Source organism: Enhydra lutris, unplaced genomic scaffold (assembly GCF_002288905.1).
Source record: "Enhydra lutris kenyoni isolate GAN:26980312 unplaced genomic scaffold, ASM228890v2 scaffoldscaffold7, whole genome shotgun sequence".
Lineage (NCBI taxonomy): Eukaryota > Metazoa > Chordata > Mammalia > Carnivora > Mustelidae > Enhydra > Enhydra lutris.
Window position 1 is genome coordinate 27,489,745 of NW_019154091.1, and position 23,347 is coordinate 27,513,091.

The window sequence follows — 23,347 nt, forward strand, 5'->3', positions numbered from 1 at the left end:
GGGGGGTTAAGGGGGTAGGAGAAGAGTAAATGAGACAAGATGGGATTGGGAGGGAGACAAACCATAAGTGACTCTTAATCTCACAAAACAAACTGAGGGTTGATGGGGGGAGAGGGGTTGGGGTGGGTGGGGTTATGGACATTGGGGAGGGTATGTGGTATGGTGAGTGCTGTGAAGTGTGTAAACCTGGCGATTCACAGACCTGTACCCCTGGGGATGAAAATATATGTTTATAAAAAATAAAATAAAAAAAAATAGCTAAAATCTGTGTGTCAGAGTTCAGTTCCACACTTCAGTCTAGATTTTAAAGGTGGTGTTGCATAGTGATTAGTACTGTGGTTGAGTTAGAGCTTCTTGTTCTTCACTTCTTTACTTTTTCACTCATAGGATGTCTGACTGGAAGAGGTTACTTAATCTATGTCTCAGTTTCTGCATCTGTAAAACTAAGGTGATGAAAACGGAAATTAATTTATAAGGTTGGGAGCTTCCAATACCTAATCCATGTAAAATGCTTAGGAGCATGCCTAAATTAAGGTAGTCACTCATGTAAGGTTAGCTCTTATTATAGATACTTTTGTATCTATAAAAAGGGAAGTATCTATAAGAAGGGAAGTAATTTACTTTTGTATGATATTAAAATTTGACATTAGATATACTGTTGTAGTCTTGCCTTGCAGGGATGGGGTATGTGAGAAAGAAAATTGAAGTGCTATAAAAAACCCTCATCAAATTTTCTTTGAATATAAATGACTTTCTCTACCACTGACAAAAATATTTTAAATATACTATTATGCTTATAATTCATGAATCATGTGAGCCCAAATGACAATGTCATTGTTATAATTTTACTTTGCATTTACATGACCCTTTAAAATTTAGGAAGTTTATTTATATTAAAATTGCACTTAATACTCATTAAAAAATGTGTGTTCATTTTCTTAAACTCACTTACTGATACTAAAGCTCAGAAAGATTAAATAATTTGATAAGAGGTTAAACAAACAGAAAATTAAAAGAGCGTGACTAGAAACCAAAAGTTTCCAATACTCAGAATAGTGACCTTTTCCTTATAATCTTATAGAAAATAGGGATAGATGTTACCTCACTTTTTATGACAGGAGTAAAACTTTAAAATAATGACTTAATGTAAACCAAAATATCCCCAAAACAAAACAAATATCAAAGATGTTCTAAAACAAGACCACATAGTGTCTTCAGAAAAATTAAGCTATTTTCTCTATGGCTTCTGTTTAGTTTTTTTGTTTTTTGTTTGTTTTGTTTTGTTTTTTTTCCTTAAGATGAGAAATATTTACACTTATAACCAGAAAAACTTACTGGCACTATAAAATCCTAGGACATGTGGCCCATTTGGCTCTGCCGAAAAACCTGAAATTCATGTAAGACACTTATTTTATAGATGTACAAAATGAGCTTTATTTCCTTGTGTCATAGAGGACAAATCTAACCTGACACTTTCAAGGGAAATATATATGAGATGTGGAGATGCTCTATGTTCAGATAAGAAATGCATCACAATATTTAAAATAACTCAAAAACAAAGCTATTATACCCATTTATTATTGGCTTTTACTTAAAATGAAACTTCTCCCTGAAGTAATTGTGTGTGTGTATGTGTGTGTGTCCTATGAATATATATAATTATATCTATATTTTTTCTCCAGAGGAGTCAAACTACAGCCAACATATGGTGAAATTAATCATGCATCTCATTTATTGTGTCTGATTGAATTTTAATGGAGCTGATAATCTAGTTTGACAACTTTCTAAATTATTGTCAGATATATTACATAATCTCTTCTCATTATGTGTGACAGATGGTTAAGTGCTGTAAATTATGGGGCACTGTAGTAGCTGGGTATGTTACTAAAGTCAAGTGACAATCACTTCAGGGGAAGGAGGAGCTCTGTTCTTACGTGACCTCTGTATAAAATTTCACAAACCATTCACAGGCTTTTTTTAATTTTAGTCAAAACAAGAGCTACTTACTTGACTATGAAATATGGGTAGATGATACAGAGATAGATCAATAATAGATAGGCAGACATAGATATACCTTTTTTCTTAATATTATTACTTGAATTTTATCAAACTTGAAGACCCAGTATTTAGCAACTTTGTTCAACTATCCCAGTCCAAAATTCATTAACATGTTAATACTTATTGATTAATGGACAGGTAAATTGTGGTACTTGATAAGTTGGGATTAGTGAAATATTTTTATTTTTTATTGTTAAAGTGCAGAATTGACTGATTATTAACTTCAAGTAATTTGCATGCTCAAATATTTTATTGTGATGACATTAATCGTATGATAACATTGATAAACATACCAGTAAATGTTATATATAATGACTAAATTCTGTATAAAGGTAATTATTTATGATTATATAATTATAACTACTTACTATTTATAATGTTCTTATACATTATATACAAAATATGTATCAAATATGTTTATATGTAGTTTTATATAAATTTAATTATATGTAATTATTATAATTTATATTATGTAACAACACATTAAAAATATTTATTAGGAAACAATTATAGTAAAAATGATATAAAATCATCTTCAATAGTATCACTATCTAGAAATAACTACTATTTTATAATTTTAACCATCTATAACAGCTGTCCTACATGGATAAGATCATGCTTTATATACTTCATATACCATTTTATCTCTTGTTTTTGACCTGACATTACATCATAGGTATTTTCCCATGTCATTAAATAATTACACATTAAAAATATTTTAAGAAATAATAATATTCAGTTTCACATCTGGCATGTAAAGAACTTGGAATTCCCATCCTGACAATAAGAAAAAGCAGGACAAACTGAAAATCAATGACTTTTCTTTAACCTAACAGAAAACTGAATTTCAGAGCAAACTGCCATCCTGAAATCTGGAAAGACAAATTCATCCCGAGACACACAGCTGGGTCTTACCTGTGGCAGGAGCCTCTAGAGCCATAAAGTGATAGGAACACATAAATGACATTGATCAATTGCTGGAGATTCAAGGTGCACTAGTATGTTAGTGAGAAGCTATTGGTGACCCTCAGTTTTCTGTGCTTAATACCAAGTAACTTCACCTGGTTCTAATGATGAAGATACCCAGAGGATCTTGACAGGGGAGAGGAAGAGTAATCATTGTGAAATAGACTGCTCCAGTGCAAAGGCCTGTGTTCAGGGGAGAAACTGCCAGAGAGATTAACCCCACTGAAGGAAGGGCATTCTTCTGACTCCATCCCTCTCCAGCCTTTCTATTTTATCTGAGTGGGGTGGGAGGAGAGAGAAGAGGAGAGGAGAGGAGGGGAGAGGTGAGGAGAGGAGGGAAGAGGAGAGGAGAGGAAAGGAGGGAAGAGATTAGATGAGATGAAAGGAGGAAGAAAAGGAGAGAGGAGAGGAGAGGGAAGTGAAGGAAAGGAAAGGAGGAAGGAAGGAAGAAGAAGGAGGAGGAGGAGGAGAAGGAAGGAAGGAAGGAAGGAAGGAAGGAAGGAGAAATCATATTCAACAACTCCAGTCAGGACTCCAAGGAAATAGACTGAGAAGGCTATAATGGGGAAAAGGGGGAGGAGGGTTATATTACTGGATAAGCACTTGTGAAGGTCAAAGCCTCAAGACACACAAACACAAAAACACTTGAGATTTAGTAGGAAGATCAGCATCCTACCATAGGACTCTAGTAAAAAGTAAGTCAGTTCAGCTGAAAGAGCTGTAATATAGACTCTTCCTAAGGAAGATTACTTAGGGAAGCCCAAAGTCTAGAAGGGAAAAAGGAAAAGGCCACCAAAGGAAATGGAAGACTCTGTCACCTATATTTATAGGAAATATTAAAGAGCCTAACTCTTACCACATTAACATGTCTTTTTTTTTTTTTTTTTTTTTTTTTAAGATTTTATTTGTCAGAGAGAAAGAGTGAGCGAGCACAAGCAGGGGAGCAACAGGCAGAGGGAGAAGCACACTCTCTGCTGAGCTGGGAGCCTGATGTGAAACTCAATTCCAGGACCCTGGGATCATGACCTGAGCAGAAGGCTCAGATGCTTAACAGACTGAGCCCCCCAGGCATCCCATCATAAGTCTTTACACTAAAAGTTTTTTTAACCTCAGTTCCTTTAATCCAATACAGCATGTCCACCTCTCAAAAAAAAAAAAAAAAAAAAGAAAAGAAAAAAAGTCATGCCACAAAGCAAGAGGAAATGCAGTGTGAAGAGACAAAGTAAAAGTAATCGGACCCTGACTCAGATATTTTAAGTATGTCAGATTTGTCAGGCCAGGAATTTTAAACCATGATTCCTACATTAAAGGCGTAATGAAAAAAACTGCACAATATGCACAGGTAGATAGGTAAAGTAAACAGAGAAATAGAAACTCTAAGAAAGCGCCAAAAGAAAATATTAGAAATCAGAATGAATGTAATACGAGAGTATTTTTTATGGGCTCATCAGTGGATATAACTAAACTGAGAAAAAATTACTGAGCTTGAAAATAGATCATTATGACACCAATCAATTATGTGCTAGCAGACTGGAATTAGAAACACCAATATGATTTCATTTTTCATTTGCTATAAATACAAATAATTACATATGGAGCTGTATATATGGATATGCATATGTATAGGTTGGTATACAAACACACATTTTTTTTTTGTTCTCTCAGCTTAGAGGGCCTAGAAGAAAAGACACCTCAGTATCAAGAGGCAAACTTTTTTTTTTTTCTAATATCATTCTCTGATAAAAATACCAAAGCTCTTTGGAAAACTGGTTAATTCTAGGATTGGGGCAGGAGATATCTGAAATGAACCTGGAGCATCTTCTAGTACAAAAGACAAAGGAGTGCTCAAAAAACATCACAACTACTGGAATATTTCAGATGGACACAGGAGCCAATCCAGAGCCAACAGCCAAATCTAGAATAATTTGAATCAAAAATGAAGTGGTATTTAATTATAACACAAAATATACCATAATTGTCTATGAACTGCCTGCATAAAAGGAAGGAAATAGACAAATATTCCATGCAGAAAAATCCCAAATAACTTATATAGGTACTTCATTATCAAAAAGGTAGAACATTACTTCCCATTCCATAAGTGGGGCTGCATATCGTGACTTCCAAGAAGTACAATATGATAAGAGTACAAGAAGATTAAGTTTACAGTGGAAAACCTGAAAAACACTACCTCAGTCAGTTGATCAAGGTTAACAGTGAAAACTTATGTTAATAACATATACCTTTGATATGAGTTGATGAGAATGGCATTTCACCTCTGTGATGTTCCTCCTCAAATACCATAATTTCATTCTGCTCATGATAAAGACTTCAGAAAAATCCCAACTGAAAGACATTCCCCAAATTACCTGAAAAGTACTCAAACTATCAATGTCAACAAAACCAAGGAAAAGCTGAAAAACCTGTATCTGAGGGGAGTCCAAGGTGACGTGTTGATTAAATATAATGCACCTTCCTGGGTGGAATCCTGAATAAAGTATGGACTTGAGATAATAATAATAATGTATCAATATTGCTTCATTAACTCTGATAAATTTGCCATACATATGTGAGATGAGACATAAATAATAGGGACACTGTATGGCAGGGGTATTTGAATATTTGCATTATCTTCACCTTTTTTTGTGAATCTGGAGCTGTTCTAAAATAGCGAGCTTAGGGGCGCCTCGGTGGCTCAGTGGTTTAATCCGCTGCCTTCAGCTCAGGTCATGATCTCAGGGTGCTGGGATCGAGTCCCACATCGGGCTCTCTGCTCAGCAGGGAGCCTGCTTCCCTCCCTCTCTCTGCCTGCCTCTCTGTCTACTTGTGATCTCTCTCTGTCAAATAAATAAATAAAATCTTTTAAAAAAAATAGCGAGCTTATTTAAATATAATATACACAAATTATATACATATATATAGTTAGTGGATACATATTAGGCTATCTTCAGTACCTTTCTGGTCATTTTTGGGTTTTTATTTTGCTATATAGCAAATTATTATCTATACTAGGGTCTATCTGAATATTCCAGACTTACATTTATTTTTGACAGCCATCATTACCCTCATTAATATTTTACATAGAATTTTAAAACATATGATAAAGTAACTATTAGCATATTTGGAAACACCTTTTTTACCTGTCAAAAGTAATCATATAAAGAGAAAAATAACTGCAGTATAATGTTGACTTATTTATCTATAGAGTGTCATTTAGGAGAGGAGTTTCTTCAAAGCAATATTTGTCCTGGGTGGCTCAGTGGGTTAAGCCGCTGCCTTCGGCTCGGGTCGAGATCTCAGGGTCCTGGGATTGAGTTCCGCATGGGGCTCTCTGCTCAGCGGGGAGCCTGCTTCCCTCTCTCCCTCTCTGCCTGCCTCTTTGTCTACTTGTAATCTCTCTCTGTCAAATAAATAAATAAATAAAATGATTCTTAATTATTAATAAGAGACAATTGTTTTTTGAAAGAGAGAAGAAGGAAGGGACAGAGTGAGAGGGAGAGAGAGAATCTTAAGCAGGCTCCATGCCCAGCACTGAGCCTGATGCGGGGTTCAATCCTACGAACCTGCAATCATGACCTAAGCCAAAATCAAAGAGTCAGATGCTTAACTGAGCCACTCAGTCTCCCCAGGAGAGAAGATTACTATAAAATCACCCATGCAGCCTGGGAGATGATACAGCAACTAAGATTCCTTATAAACCTGAAGCATAAACATTTACATAAATATGATTAGGCCATTACATTTTTTTTCCTACTTCTTGTCCTTTATCCTCTTCTACTTTTTCTTTCAACTAGTGTGAATGGAATACAAAGTAAAAACCGTGCATACCCCAAAATACATATTACTTAGCAGACACTGTCAGAGAAGGAAATTTTTAGGCTCATTCCAGGAGGAAAATGATGCAAGTGCCAAAAGGACAAAGGATGTTGAAATTGATTCCATGTAAAAATCACACTTTTACAGCTCTGATTTTGTGTCTTTATGAAAATAACAAAACTCTAGGGTTTCAAAACACATATAGATAGCACTTATTTCCCCTGTCTTCCAAAATTCTTAAAAATTATAAATTATCTTTCAACTTTTTTTGTGGGGGGAGGGGAAAGGGATTTCAAAAAACAATAAAAATATGCATACCAGAAGTATATCAGGCAGAAAGAGAAGTAAAACCTGAGACACCTGTATAGCTCAGTCAGTTCAGCTCAGGTCAGGATCTCAGGGTCATGGAATCAGGTCCCACATCAGGCTCCCTGCTCAGCTGGGAGTCTGCTTCTTGCCCTTACTCTCCTTCTACCCCTCTTCCTCTGCTAGTATTCTCTCTCTCTGTCTCAAATAAATAAAATCTTTAAAAGAAAAAAAAAGGTGACAGGCAGTGAATGTTTCTGTACCATTCTCCTTGCATTATATATAACTTATAATTCAGGTTACATTCTTTATAGAGATAGCTTTGTATAGTATTTTGCAAAACAAATCAGCCCATGCAATGCTGTTGTTATATATCATGTTTCATTTTTTTTTAATTTTACCATACATGATGATATTTTCCAATGTTAAATTTCATATTATAACAAAAATTTTTGTCCTTTCCACTTGCATTTGAAACTCTCTCTTGTTGCCTTTGAAGCACATTTCACTACAGATATTCACACTTCTTTATCTGTCACGTCTTGATTTTGTTTATCATTTAATTGTCTTTTTGCCACATATTAATTCTTAATTTTGAGTTTTATTAAATGTAATTTTCCGTGATTTCCATTCCTTGATTTTTATCTTTTTTGTATTATTTGGTTTGAATATTTTATTTAGTTAATTCAAGTATAATTAAAATACAATGTTATATTTGTTTCAGGCATACAATACAGTGATTCAACAATTCTATGTATTTCTCAGTACTCATCAAGATACATGTACTCTTGATCCCCTTTATCCATCCCCCTCCATCTTCCCTCTGGCAACCACCACTTTATTCTCTGCCTTCTCTGTGTCTGTTTTATTCTTTTTTATTTTTACATTTGTATTGCTTCTTAAATTCTACATATGAACGAAGTCATATGGCATTTGTCTTTCTCAGCTTGACTTAATTCACTTAGCCTTATACACTCTAGGTCCACCCATGTTGTTGCAAAAGGCAAAATTTCATCCCTTTTAATGGTTGAGTAACATTCCATTTTGTGTGTGTGTGTGTGTGTGTGTGTGTGTGTATATATACATATATACATATATATATACATATACATATATACATATATACACACACACACACACACACACACACACACATACACCATATCTACTCTATCCATTTGTCTGTGGATGGACACTTGGGTTGCTTCCATATCTCTGCTATTGTAAATAATGCTGCAGTAAACATCATAGCACATTATTGTTTTTGAATTTGTTTTCCTAGGTAAATACTCGGTACTGGAATTACTGGCCCATAGGGAATTCTATTTTTAAATTTTTGAGCAACTTCTATATTGTTTCCTACAGTGATTTGCATTCCCACCAATAGTACATGTGGGTTCCTTTTTCTTTCTTATTTTGTATTGATTTCGGTATATTATTTTAAATTTCTTTGTATTTATTATATATTTTCAATGCAATTTTTAGTACATTTCCCCCTATACAGGAATTCTACCTATTCATACTTATTATGATAACTGAATTATTTAGTCATTTGTCTGTTCCTTTCAACATATAATGCTATCTCATCCCTTCCAGATTAATTGCAACTTTTTCTATTTTCATTATTTTTTTTTCTTATTTTCTTTATAACCTCCTCCCTTGTAGTATGGAAGTCCCACCTCTGTTACAGGCTGAATTGTGCCCCCCGCCCCCGCCGAAATTCACATATTGAAGCCCTAACCCATTCACCTCAAAATGGAAATGTATTTGGGCCTTTAAAGAAGTGATTAAGTTGGGACACCTGGGTGGCTCAGTGGGATAAGCCTCTGCCTAGGCTCAGGTCATGATCTCAGGGTCCTGGGATCCAGTCCCAGATCCTGCTCTCCGCTCAGCAGGGAGCCTGCTTCCCCCTCTCTCTCTGCCTGCCTCTCTGCTTATTTGTGATCTCTCTCTCTCTGTCAAATAAATAGATAAAATCTTTGGGAAAAAAAAGTGATTAAAATGAGGCCCTTAGGGGTGGGCCCTAATCCAGTCTCACTGGAGTCCTTATAGTAAGAAGAAATTAGGATGCATGAGAGACACCAGGGTTGCATACTTACAGAGAAATGACCATGTGAGGATACAATGAAAAGGATGACCTTCTACAAGCCAGCCAGGTCCAGAATTTTAATTCTGGGTTTAGCAATCTTATCCTTTATAATTATGTAAAGTCTGATAGATTCTAAATGTTAGCCAAAAAGAAAAGAAAATCTGGCCTTAACTGATAACATTTTTTTAAAGTAGATCTTTATGATTATTGTCTATACTAAATGCTAGAATTTTTTCCAACTTGGATTTAAAAAGATTTTAATATTATGACCTTCCTTTCACTGTTACTTTCTGCAAACTGTTTGGCATCTGAATATCATGTATACTTACAGGGAACATTTTCTTTTTTCATCTTATTGTCATTCCTCTATGTATCACAAAATCCTTTCCTAAATAAGTTAATAAGAATGAAGTGAATTTTATCAAATCTGACAAGAGGGATAAAATGATGCTTCTTTAAATTATGGTTGATAGATGTAAGTATGCCGATTAGATGATAATTAATTACAGAGTGTATAACACTAAATACTAAATTAAATTTAATGAAACAATTTAAATTATTAACTGTAATAAAATTAATGGAATCATGGTAGTCACTTAAAGGAGGCCCTTTTGCATTTAAATAACTATAAGCTAAAAAATAATTCTGCATAGATTTCAGGAATATAGATAGAAGTATTCATTTACATAAAATTTTATATATTTCTCTTTATGCAAAATGCATTTCTTTTATTACTGAATTTTTTTAAAATTTCCAAACAGGTGTAGGTTATAGAAAGAAAACAAAGTACTTATTTTCTTGGATTAAATTATCTAATGTCTTGAATAGATAAACATAAGAATTTAAATTCTTACCTACAATCACAACCACCCCCCGCTTAGAAAGACTAAGGGACTACTTCACTAATATTTTAAGAGTTTTATTTAAACAAGTGATGGAAAACATACCTATATTGAAGCAAAATTAACCATACTGGAAGATGTATATAACTGTTAGTGGCAGAGAATCCCACTTGCCTCCTGGACCAACTGACATTCCTAATGAGGCACAGCTAAGCCATCAAATGTGCAGGTTGAGATTATTCTATCTAAATGCACATACTAAGAAATGAGTGTCTTTATAAATGTGTTCTCAACCGTGCAACTAGTGTTAGAAACATCAAATCATGTTTCCTTTAGAAGAGTGCTTACACTCTGGAGTCAGGACTTAATAAACCCTACGTACCTCATCTTGTTTAACTGATCAGATCTGCCCAGAATTAGATGCTAAATTAAGTTTGTTCTTTGCCCTTTCACAATAAGTATTTAAATGACAAAAGACAATTGTCAGAAAGTGGGGAAAATTCAATCAACAAATTTGTAGCGAGATTTGTATGCTCCAGTATTCAATTAAGTGTGGAAATGCTTATAATTCCTATGGGTGCCTGCTCCTGGTTTCATTTTCATTATAAGAAAAAAAAAAAAAAGAAGAGATTTTATAACTTAAGAAATAGAAAAAATGGGGGCACCTGGGTAGCTCAGTCAGTTGGGCATCCGACTCTTGATTTTGGCTCAGGTCGTGATCTCAGAGTTGTGAGATCAAGTCCTGCATTGGACCCCTCACTGGGCATGGAGTCTACTTAGGATTCTCTCTTTCCCTCTTCCTCCATCCCTCCCCTGCCAAAAAAAAAAAAAAAAGAAGAATAACACCAATTTATTTCTTAAATTATTAGAAAAATACAAGTGAATAGAATTTATCTAACAAACATTGTCTTTTTTTTTTTTTTTTTTTTAAAGATTTTATTTATTTATTTGTCAGAGAGAGAGAGAGAGAGAGAGAGGGAGCACAGGCAGACAGAATGGCAGGCAGAGGCAGAGGGAGAAGCAGGCTCCCTGACGAGCAAGGAGCCCGATGTGGGACTCGATCCCAGGACGCTGGGATCATGACCTGAGCCGAAGGCAGCTGCTTAACCAACTGAGCCACCCAGGCGTCCCCAAACATTGTCTTTCTCAGAAAACTTTAAATATGAGTAGTTCAGTCTTCAATGTTGACCATTCTGAACTCTGACAACAGAGAGCACTGATGTAGAGAGTCAAGCTGGTCAGGAGTATCACTGACAATCTTAAGGAAATAATGATCCAAATTTTCAAACATTCTAAGGTAATTTTCTACTTAAAACTTAGTAACATATATGGGAATAAGTTGAAAAACACCAAATAACTGGCTTTATGATTTCTTAGTGTATTACAGTGATCTCACACTTACTCTATATAGAGAAATTATTCAGCAAATTCAAGTTTGTAAAATTCATTGCCATTTTCAAAGGCACAATATATTTATTAGAGCCTCAAAAAATATTGAAACACTGTTAAATGTCCAACATTAGGTATTTTCAATACCTAACTAGAATCCTCTTATATGATCAAGATAATAGACTCATCTCAAACACGATTACCATTATATTTTTGACATATAAGCAAAATATATTGCGTGTATATTTTCTCTAAGGAGAAAAATGTATCAAGTTTATTGCATTTTGAGTGAATCTTTCTGTTTGAAATATGCATTATTATATTATCAATTGTTTTGTTATCATATAGGTAATACAGATAAAATGGGACAAAATTATTGTTAAGTTTACAAAATATACATCACACAGTTTGCTGTATATCCTTCTAAACTACACACACATACACACACACACACACAAACACATGTTCATTGTAGCAGTGTAGCTTAATGAAAGGCACTGACTGACATCCTACTTCTGCCAAGTACTTGTGTAATCTCAGCTTCCTTATCTCTAAGTGGAGAGATTACAATATGTTTATAATTATTTTGTGAAAAAAAGTCATGTTTTGTAAAATACAGTGTTTTTAAAATCAAGAATCACATAACTATTTTCTAACTGCTTTTCCACTTAATATGCCATAAATTAATTCCCATGGCAATAAACATACAGCTATGCCATTTTGTTTATTTCTTTTTCCCCAGTTTTAATGAGACATAATTAACATATAGTAATATATTAGTTTTAGTTGTATAACATGATGACTTGATATATGTATATATAGTGAAATGATTACCATAATAAATTATCATCAACTCATATAGTTTTTTTTTTCTTTTGATGAGAACTTTTAAAATCTACTCTTTAACAACTTTCAAATTTAGGATATAGTACTGTTAACTTTAGTTATCAAGTGGTAATTTACATCCCCAGAACTTACCTTACAACTAGAAGCTTGAACCTTTTAACCTAATGCATTTTAATGACGTTCTTTTATATGAGAACATCATATTTTAGTTTCCAAATGTATTTTTTATTTCTTTGTTATTGATTAGCAATTTATAGCATTTAAGTAAGGTTTGATTAGTTTGTTGTTGATTTATTGGTATTTGCTGAAACAATGTGCTTTATTAGTAGTCATTTTAATCAATGTTGTATATGTGATGCAAAGATAAATATATTCTGCAGAGACAAATACATTTTATTTAACAAGAGGGAAATTTTTTTTCTAGCCTCATTAAGATATAATTGATATATAACATTGTGTAAGTTTAAGATGTACATCACAATGATTTTATGCTTGCATATATTGTGAAACGTTTGCACAATAAGGTTAGCTCACACTTCCATCACCTCAGATAACGGTCATTTTTTTAATGGTTTAAACATTTAAGATCCACTCCTTTAGCCCTCAAGTTTATAATGTTTTTTGTTAATTTTAGTCACCATGCAGTATATAAGATCCCCAGAACTTACCTTTTTTTTTTTTCAGAACTTATCTTATATAAGGTTAGTTAATACCCCTTTTCCCTCACACCATTAAGATTTGTTTGAGTGCTGATAATAAGATCTTCTCTCTTAACAACTTTCAAATATACAATACAGTATTGTTAATCATAGTAACCATGTTATATTTTAGATCCTAGAGCTTATTCATTTTATAGGTAGAAGTTTGTACCCTTTGACAAATATCTTCCCATTTTTCTCAGCCTGTAGCCCCTAGGACCATCATTCTATTCTCTTAAATTCAGCTTCTTAGATTCCACACAAGAGTGAGATTATGCATATTTGCTTTTCTTAGTCTGATTTATTCCCCCTAACATAATGGTTTCAGGGTCCATCAAAGTTGTTGCAAATGACAGGATTTTATTCTTTTAATGACTGAATTATTATATATCATTTTAATATATAGTTCATTTCCCCCTGGCTTTATTGATGTATAATTGATAGATTTACAAGCTATTTAAAATGTATAACATGATAACTTGATACACATTGTTAAAGATTCTCCTCATTGCATTAATTAATTAACATCCCTCACCTCATCTTTATTTTTGTGGGGACATTTAAGTTCTACTCTCAGAAGATTTAATTATATAATAAATATAGTGTTATCAGCTATAACCACTATGTTATATATTAGAACCTCAGACCTTATTCATCTTATAAGTGAAATTTTGTATCCTTTACCAACATGTTTCCTCTACCCTGCAGCCTCCAGCAACCACTTTCTACTGACTCTATAAGTATGTTTATATATATATACATATATATGTATATATATACATATATACGTAATAATATGTATTATTACGTATAAATTACATATTAATATGTAATAATACATATTAATGTTGTGTAATGTTACTGGAAGGGTACTTCCAGTTTCAGGTTCTGCATTTACAAATTGGAAGTTGCCACTCCCTCCCAAAAACAAGTAAATGTGAAGAAACTGAGAAATCAACAACTCTTGGATCTGGAGGAGAGGGGAGGACAGAGAGCAAACTGCTGTCTCCAACACTGGAGCAACAGAATGGCCAATACAAGCACTGTTTGCTGACCAGAACTGAGACCCACAACAGAACCTTTTGCAGAAACCAGTGCAGGGGTAGGAACACTAGAACTTTAATTGATAAATTACTGGATAGGAACACCAGAACTACAATTGACAAATTACTGGAGGCTCATTATAGGCGACTCAGTTAAACATTCCAGGGGGGCCCAATTATGGGTGGGGTGCTATAATATTGTGAGATTACCTCCAATAGCTTGACCAGGTTCTCACAGTAAATATCAGAGAAAAATCCTCTCATGTTTCTAAGAGAAATAATGGAAAATGAACTATTTTGAAATAAATTAGAGCACTCTGTTCTTAGCAAGGTCTGACCTCAGGGCAAACTAGTAAACCAGACTCTAACCTGCTGGGGGAATGGAAATACCCAGCTCCAGCTGGTTTTCGCTGTCTGCATGGGAGAAGGATGCATAAAAGGTCAGCTAATGTTTGACAGGACACCACAAACACACAATGGGGAAGGGGTATTCTGTTCAATAAATGGTGATGGGAGAACTGGATATTCACATGCAAAAGAATAAAATTAGATCTCTATCTTACACTGTGAACAAAAATTAACTCCAAATGAATTAAAGACTGAAAAATCAGATGTGATATTATAAAACTCCTAGAATAAAAGAGAGGGAAAACGCTCCTTGGTAGTGGACCTGGAATTATTTTAATATGACACCAAAAGCACAAGCAGCAAAATAAAAAAATAAACAAGTGTTAAGTATGTCAAACAAACAAACAAAAAAAAACAAAACCAAAAAACAAAAACAAAAAACCCTTCTCTGTGGCATAAGAAATAATTAGTTAAATGAAATGGCAATCTATGGAATGTAAGAACATGTTTGCAAACCATATATCTGATAAAGAGTATCCAAAATTTATAAAGAATTCATATAACTCATTATTTGAAATCAAATAATCTGGTTTAAAAATGGGCAGAAGGCCTGAATAGGCATTTTTCCAAAGAAGGCATACAAGTGACCAACACAAACGTGAAAAGATGCTTAGCATTACTAATCAATGGAGAAATGCAAATCAAAACACAATGAAATTCACACCAGTTAGAATGGCACATAGTTCATTCTCATATTCCTTTCTTTGGAAGACGCTTTCCCAAGCCTCCCAATCACTGCCCTCATCTCCGTCAAGTTTTATAAAACTATAACTAGTAATGTGTTGCTGTCTCTACTCTTACTATAGCTCATTTCCACTGTTCTTAACTTCTTCTCTTTCCCCCCCAGTGTCATCCAGCTTATTTTATATATTTACATTTCATGTGAAAAAGTTGGGCTTTTGTAGATAATAGAAATCAATTATAACTGACAGGATAAAATGGTGATTAAGAGCTCAGACTTTGGGACGAGTCAGATAGATTCTAATACTTACACCATTTAGATGATCAGTAATCATTTATTTATTTGTCAGAGAGAGAGAGAGAGAGAGAACACAGGGGGAGCTGCAGGATAAGGGAAAAGCTGACTCCCCACTGAGCAAGGAGCCCCATGTGGGACTCAATCCCATGATCATGAGCTGAGTTGAAGCCAGACACTTAACTGACCAAGCCATCCCAGTATCCTTGTCCCTATTGGGAAATTCTTGAGAAATGGGTGATGAGAGCTATTAAATAAGAGCTTCCTTTTTCAATTTCTCCAATGGATAATTCTCAACACATTTCACAAGAGCTTCTCTTGTTTGAGGTAGAATTGGCACCATTCATTCCCAGTAGTCATCTTTTCATTAGATTTACATCTTTCCCATTTTAATACAATTCATTTTTTTCCCCTACACTCTCCCTTCCCTTCCCTGTGGAACGCTCTAGATACTTTGCATCAATATTATCTTCAAGTCTCTATTACTTTGTGAGTGTAGGTGTTTTCTGTTGAGTCCTGTGAGGTTTTCTTCTCTCCAGAATTGAAATGTTTGGAAAAAGGTATATTCATAAGTCTTTCCAGAGGTCTGAGACTTCTGGGAGGCTAGATTGTAAACTAAAATTTTACTATCCAACTAGTTGATAATAAAAATTAATTTCCAAGTGCCTGTTCCAGAAGGTTTATAATTCAGTAGTTTTAACAATCTTCATTTCTTTTTTCACCTCTGAATTCCTATATACAGAATATAATTTTGCATTAAAAGATACACTGCTAATATTCCATGTACAGAAAACTAATGATACTTTAACACACAATTCCAGAACATGCTAGTAGTATAACTATTCTGTGTTTTGCAAATGTTTATTATTAGAGTTATTCTATATTTATTCTGCATTTAAAAATTACATGTTTCTCTGGAAAAAACTAATATTAAGAACTAAGTAATAAGACTACATGCATATGCAAATATGATTTATGATTGATAAATTCATGGTCAAGAAGATAAATATTTCTTTTGAAATCCATATGTATCCACATAGTATTGCACATAATATTGAACAATGTTAATTTAGTAGTTCAATGAATATCAATTCAATTAATTCAATGATATTCATAATATAATTATTTTAAGCATGTCTTAATTTTTTTATTTTTATTTTACTTTTATTTTAAAGATTTTATTTATTTATTTATTTGACAGACAGAGATCACAAGTAGGCAGAGTGGCAGGCAGAGAGAGAGGAGGAAGCAGGCTCCCTGCGGAGCAGAGAGCCCAGTGTGGGGCTCAATCCCAGGACCCTGAGATCACGACCTGAGCCAAAGGCAGAGGCTTTAACCCACTAAGCCACCCAGGCACCCCTTAATTTTTTTAATTTAACTAGAATTGACATCATGAATAGAGGCTATTCATTAAAATTAGCATCTGTAATTTGAGAAGTGATAATGATACATTATAATACACAAGAAAACAACATGTTACATGCCTTTTTTTTTTTAATTGGCCACTCTGTACTTTTCAATCTTGCTTTTTAATTTAAAGTAGTAACACAAAACAAATTATTTTGTTTTGAGTAGCTAACAAAATTCCAATAATCAAGGAGCTCCTTAAATATGGAAGATATTTTTTAACTATTTTTTCTATAATTTTTATTAATTTAATAATCTATGATATTCACTTTGAGAAACAAAACAGATAGAGGCAAATGTTTTTAAGAGAGATATGTAAAATCAGTCATATTTAAAAGCCAATGGTGTCCAACTACTTTAATGTATGAAGAATAATAGCTATTACTCTCAGCTTGTGAAAATACTAGATATACTGCATAAGCAAGTTTTCCCCACTGAGATATCAAGCTGTCCATTAATTTATCTTTGAAATACATCCTGGGCAAGGTGTGCCTGGACACTGTCCAAATTAATCAGCCTTCTTGAACGTGCAGATGAAAATGTCTTTATAGTATATTCAAAGTATATTACATTAAAGACACTGAGTAGTCCTAAGTTCCCAGCAAGCTTGTGGTGCTATTATGCTGCCTGTTGTTTAATACAATGTGAAAATAATAATTTAACTTCTTAATTTCTTACTTTTCTTCATCTAAGTAAATGGAACCATTATCTATCCCATTGCTCAACCAAACTCTTTGGTACTCTTTGACCAAATTCTTGATATGGTATGGCACTTAACTCGTGGAGTTTTTCAGTAAGTGTTCTTTGGCTATTCTCTTTTCCCCAAGCTCTAAATCTATGATCAAGTCCTACTGACTCTAGCTTCACAACATTCAGACAATCTATTTCTTTCCAACTTCATTGCTACAATCTTAGTCTAAGTTACTATCAGCTCTCACCTGAATGAATATAATAACCTCCTAACTTACCTCTCATCCTACATCCTCAATACCAAGGAGAGCAACTAGAGTTAGTGATTTAAATTTGAAGGCACATTTTCACAAGTCCTAGTTTAAAATTTAATAAGCTCCCATTGCAATTACAATATCTTCAAACAGTATTTTTCTTATTATTTACATAATTTAGCTGATTTTATTACATGCCAGCCTACATCATACTCATTATGTTATAGTAGACATTGGCCTTTTTTTTTTTCCTGCTCCTGGAACCCGACTAATTAACCCAATTATTGATTCTTCCCTCTAATCTTCAAATGGTTGTTATCTGCTATTCATACAGGTCTTAGTTAATTCATAACTTTTCAAATGAATCTTTCTTGGTCAGCTTCACTAAGGAAATGTCTCTGTTTTGCCTTCTTTATAATATTTATTGTTAACTGAAGGAGATTATTCTATCCTGATAAAAACTGCAAAGAATTCTTGGCACATAGAAGCCTCTTAACAAAACTTTTGAATGAATAAATGTAGTATTTAATTCAGTATTGCATAAAAAATTCTTACATGGCACAAGAAGAAAAAAGAAAATCTAACAAGAGTAGGCACTAGCAGTAACTGTAAAACCAATTCCAAATATTCTTATGAATCACAAGTCTGTTCTTTTGCTCTTTGTCTCCTGCTGGAATAAAATAATATCTAGAAATAACATAGCCCTATTAGATAGTAGTAATATAGTTAATTAACATAATTAATACATATAAGTAAAAGAAATACATATAATAAATATAATGGAAGTTGACTATGTGAAAGGCACTGTGCCAATCTCTGGAGATATAAAATAATTTTTTCTTAATCCATGGCAAATATGTGAAATATTTTTTCCTTTTAGCATAAAAATTTTAATTCTTCATGATGATTTTAATGGCCCATAACAGATTATTTTAATGGCTTACCATTTGTCTTTCTTTCCCTCGAATTTATTAAGACAAAAACATGACAGAGGAGCCTGGGTGGCTCAGTCATTTAAGCATCTGCCTTTGGCTCTGGTCATGATCTCAGGATTCTGGAATCAAGCCCATGTCAAGTTCCCTTCTCAGTGGTGAGTGCTTCTCCCTCTTTCTCTGCCCCTCTCTTACCCCCATACTTGTGCATACTCTCTCTTTCTCTCAAATAAATAAAATCATTAAAAAAAAAAAGACTAAACAGTAATACTGGGTTAATAACTTAAGAACAGAGTTTAGACAGAATTTCTTCTTGGAAAAAATATTTACTCAAATTTGAATCTATTGAAATCTATTTTTTTAATTATTATTACTTTATTTTTTAATGTAATTTTTCTTTCTTTTTTCAGTGTTCCAAGTTTCATTGTTTATGCACCACACCCAGTGCTCCATGCAATACCTGCCCTCCTTAATACCCACCACCAGGCTCATCCAACCCCCCACCCCTTCCCCTCCAAAACCCTCAGTTTGTTTCTCAGAGTCCACAGTCTCTCATAGTTCGTCTCCCCCTCTGATCTTCCCGAGCTCACTTCTCCTCTCCATCTCCCACTGTCCTCCCTGTTGTTCCTTATGCTCCACAAATAAGTGAAACCATATGATAATTGACTCTCTCTGCTTGACTTATTTCACTCAGCATAATCTCTTCCAGTCCCATCCATGTTGATACAAAAGTTGGGTATTCATCTCTTCTGATGGAGGCATAATACTCCATAGTATTTAGGGACCATATCTTCTTTATTCATTCGTCCATTGAAGGGCGTCTTGGTTCTTTCCACAGTTTGGCAACTGTGGCCATTGCTGCTATGAACATTGGGGTACAGATGGCCCTTCTTTTCACTTTTATCTATGAGGTAAATACCCAGTAGTGCAATTGCAGGGTCATAGGGAAGCTCTATTTTTAATTTCTTGAGGAATCTCCACACTGTTTTCCAAAGTGGCTGCACCAACTTGCATTCCCACCAACAGTGTGAGAGGGTTCCCCTTTCTCTACATCCTCTCCAGGACATGTCATTTATTATCTTGTTAATTTTGGCCATTCTAACTGGTGTAAAGTGGTATCTCAATGTGGTTTTGGTTTGAATCTCCCTGATGGCTAATGACGATGAACATTTTTTCATGTGTCTGTTAGCCATTTGTATATCTTCTTTGGAGAAGTGTTTGTTCATGTCTTCTGCCCATTTTTTGACATGATTATCTGTTTTGTGTGTATTGAGTTTGAGGAGTTCTTTGAATTTATTCAAATCTATTTTTAATTTTTTGTTTTTATTACTTAATTTCATATATTACCATGATCAGAATCATCTTAGTTTATTAGCCAAAAATAAATACTTTAAGGAAAAAGTAATAATAATAGTGAATAACAAAAGGCATTGTTGAATAAAATGAATGTTAGTCACTTGTGAAATTAAAATTGTAAAGTCCTCACTCCATCTTTAAGAAAACTCAGTAGTTCCAGATTTACCTAAACTCACATCCTTTCCCTCAGAGGTAGAACATAGAACTGCAAAATTGAAGGGAAAATATTCATATAATTTACCCTGAAAAAATAATTTATCATTACTGAAGTATAAAGTACGAATTAATTCATTTATTAATTTTCACAATAACTGTTTGCAAAATGTACACAATTTCAGACATAACAGTATGTACACAGAGCAATTACCAAAAGGAGGATAACAGGAAAATTTGCAGGATTTTTTCTAAGCAAACAAGTGTGATATTTCAAATAATTATTCTACTTATGTTATCTTACTTTATTCACTTCTCTGCTCTTATAATGCATAGGAAGTAACTCACACGTTTCTTGTCTTTCAGTAAATTCAAGATAGTAGCTCCTTATCTGATCAGCCACTTAACTGCACTACTTTACAAAGCCATCTTCACATAGAGTTCCATTTGAGGTATTTTTAGGATGTCTAATAAAAAATTACTACCCTCAAAGGATTAGATATTTAAAGTAAAGGGAAGAATTATTTGGAGTTTCTTCCCTCATTTCAATTGGATTGCCAAAATTATCATCTAAAATCATTATCTGAATTCTTAAGTCTAAGCATGGCTTTTTTGGTGGTATTTTGTGTATTTTTCACATCACTATTATTAATATTGTTAGACACTGTGCCTTGCATAAACAGCAATGAGTGACTCTGTTGTCCATTCCAGTGCTCTCTGAGGAGAATGGGTGGACCTAGTTTGGTAATATCCCCACGGATGCAAAGAGTTTTTTTTAGGTCTGTTTGATTTCTACATGAGAATTTTGAATAAATTAATCAAATTATGGCATTTCTTTTGCTTGATAGACAACTATAATTGTAGTGTCCACAACATACTTATTATGAGCAGAGAGCCTTATAAACACATTAGTACATTTCAAACTTGCAAATAGTTTACTGATAACAATTCGAAAACACATTGCTTCCTTATGGTAATGATGATAAATTATCTACAAAATATATGTACAGTTTCATAATTTAATGTCCTTTAATATGGTTTTATTTCATGGTGTTCATTAGTCTTTTACTTCAAAAACTGAAAACTTTTATTAAATATATGAAATGTCTTATATGATATCTTAGCTCTAGAAAAACAGTATATGTTTTTCTTTGAACTGTTCTTTTCTCTTGAAAAAACAAACTTTTCAAGATTCACTACAGATTCAAAAACAAATTTTCCTTCTTTTGTTTGTGACGAGGATGTAGAAAGTCACTAGAGACAGATGCTTCCATCCTAACGAAGATAACAAGCCAGAAAGCTAAAACATCAGATATTTTCAACACATAAGATAGTTCAAGAAGCAAAGAACCTTAAATTAACTAAATTTCAGAAAGTGACAAGTCTTTCTTAGGATTGAAAATTTTCACAGCTGCATTCATCCTTGGAGCGGCATTCACACAGCTCCACAGAAAGGTGGGAATTAAAGGAATATGCCACAGGTACAAGAAAAAAACCTGCCAAATTTTGAAGACATAATGATAATGTACTGTGAAGGATAGGAGTGCTGAGCACCACAGACAGGAAGTTTATCTATAATGACTCACCAACACTTCCCCACAGGGCTTTTGTAGTTCATTGGGATAGTATACGGAAGGTTGGGGCACAGTAGAAGAACCAAAACATGAGGGCCTTGCCCCAGTGCAAGACAGCAGTCTTCTAAAGGTTGAGGACATGTGCAGAAAATCCACTGATAATACTGTATGTTTTTCTTCTAAGATCAGAACCAACTCCAATAATTCCACTCTTACAAATTCAACATTTTTCCTGGAAGCCCTAGCTGGTGCAATGGGAATGATAAATAAAACATATAGAGGACTGAAAAGAAAGTAGTAAATCTTTATTTCTTTTTCTGATGTTTCATTGTTGATGTGTAGGAACACAACTGATTTCTGTATGTTCGTTTTGTGTACTTTAACTTTACCAAATTTGTTGGTTAGTTCTAAGTTTCCTCATGGAATTTTTAGGTTTTTAGGTTTTTTAAACAGGTTACTGAGATACAATTCAGGTACTGTGCAATTCACTCATTTAATGTGTACAGTTTAATGGCTTTTGGTATATTCATGGAATCGTGCACCCATCACCACAATAAATTTTTAGAACATTTTCATCACTCCAGAAAGAAACCCTGCACTCGTTGGCCCCTTCACCTACTCTTTGGTAGCTACTATCTACTTTGTCTTTTCTGGATTCTTCTTATCTGAACATTTCATACAAATGGAAGCAACAATATGTGTTCTTTTGTAATTGGCTTCCTTCCTTTAGCATAATGTCTTCAGTGCTTACAGGATTTTCTATGTATAGATCATATAATCTGCAAACAAAGAAAACTTTTCTCCTTTCTTTCAAATTTGTGTGCCTTTTGTTTCTTTGTCTTGCCTGATTGCTCAGGTTAGTGTTGAATAAAAGTGCAAGAGTGGGCACCCTAGTCTTGTTTCTGATCTTAAAGGAAAAGCTTCAACTTTTCACCATTGACTATTTTGCTAGCTGTAGGTTCATCATATGTGACCTTTATTATGTCAAGGAATATTCCTTCTGTACTCAATTTGTTGAGAGGTTTATTGTGAAAGGAAGTTATATTTTGTCAAATGCTTTTTCTGCATCTATTGAGATGGTCATATATTTTTATATTTCATTTTATTAATATGATTTATCACACTTACTAATTTGTCTATGTTAAGCCATCCTTTCACAACACAATAAATCCTGTTTGATCACGGTATATGATCCTTTTAACATACTGTTGAATTCAGTTTGCCTATTTTTGTTCATAATTTTTGCCTCTATGTCAATAAGGGACATTTAACTACAGTTTTCATTGCATGTAGTATCCTTAAATGGCTTTGGTATCAGAGCAATGTTAGCCTTGTAAGATGAGTTTGGGAGTATTTCTTCCTATTCAATTTTTTGAAAAAGTTTGAAGAGTGTTGGCATTAATTCTTCTTCACATTGTTGGTAGAATTCATCGGTAAAATCATCCGGTTCTGAGCTTTTCTTTGTTGGGAGGTTTTTGACTGCTGATTCACTCTCTTTATTCATGATTTATCAGTTCATATTTTCTATTTTTTATGACCTAATCTTG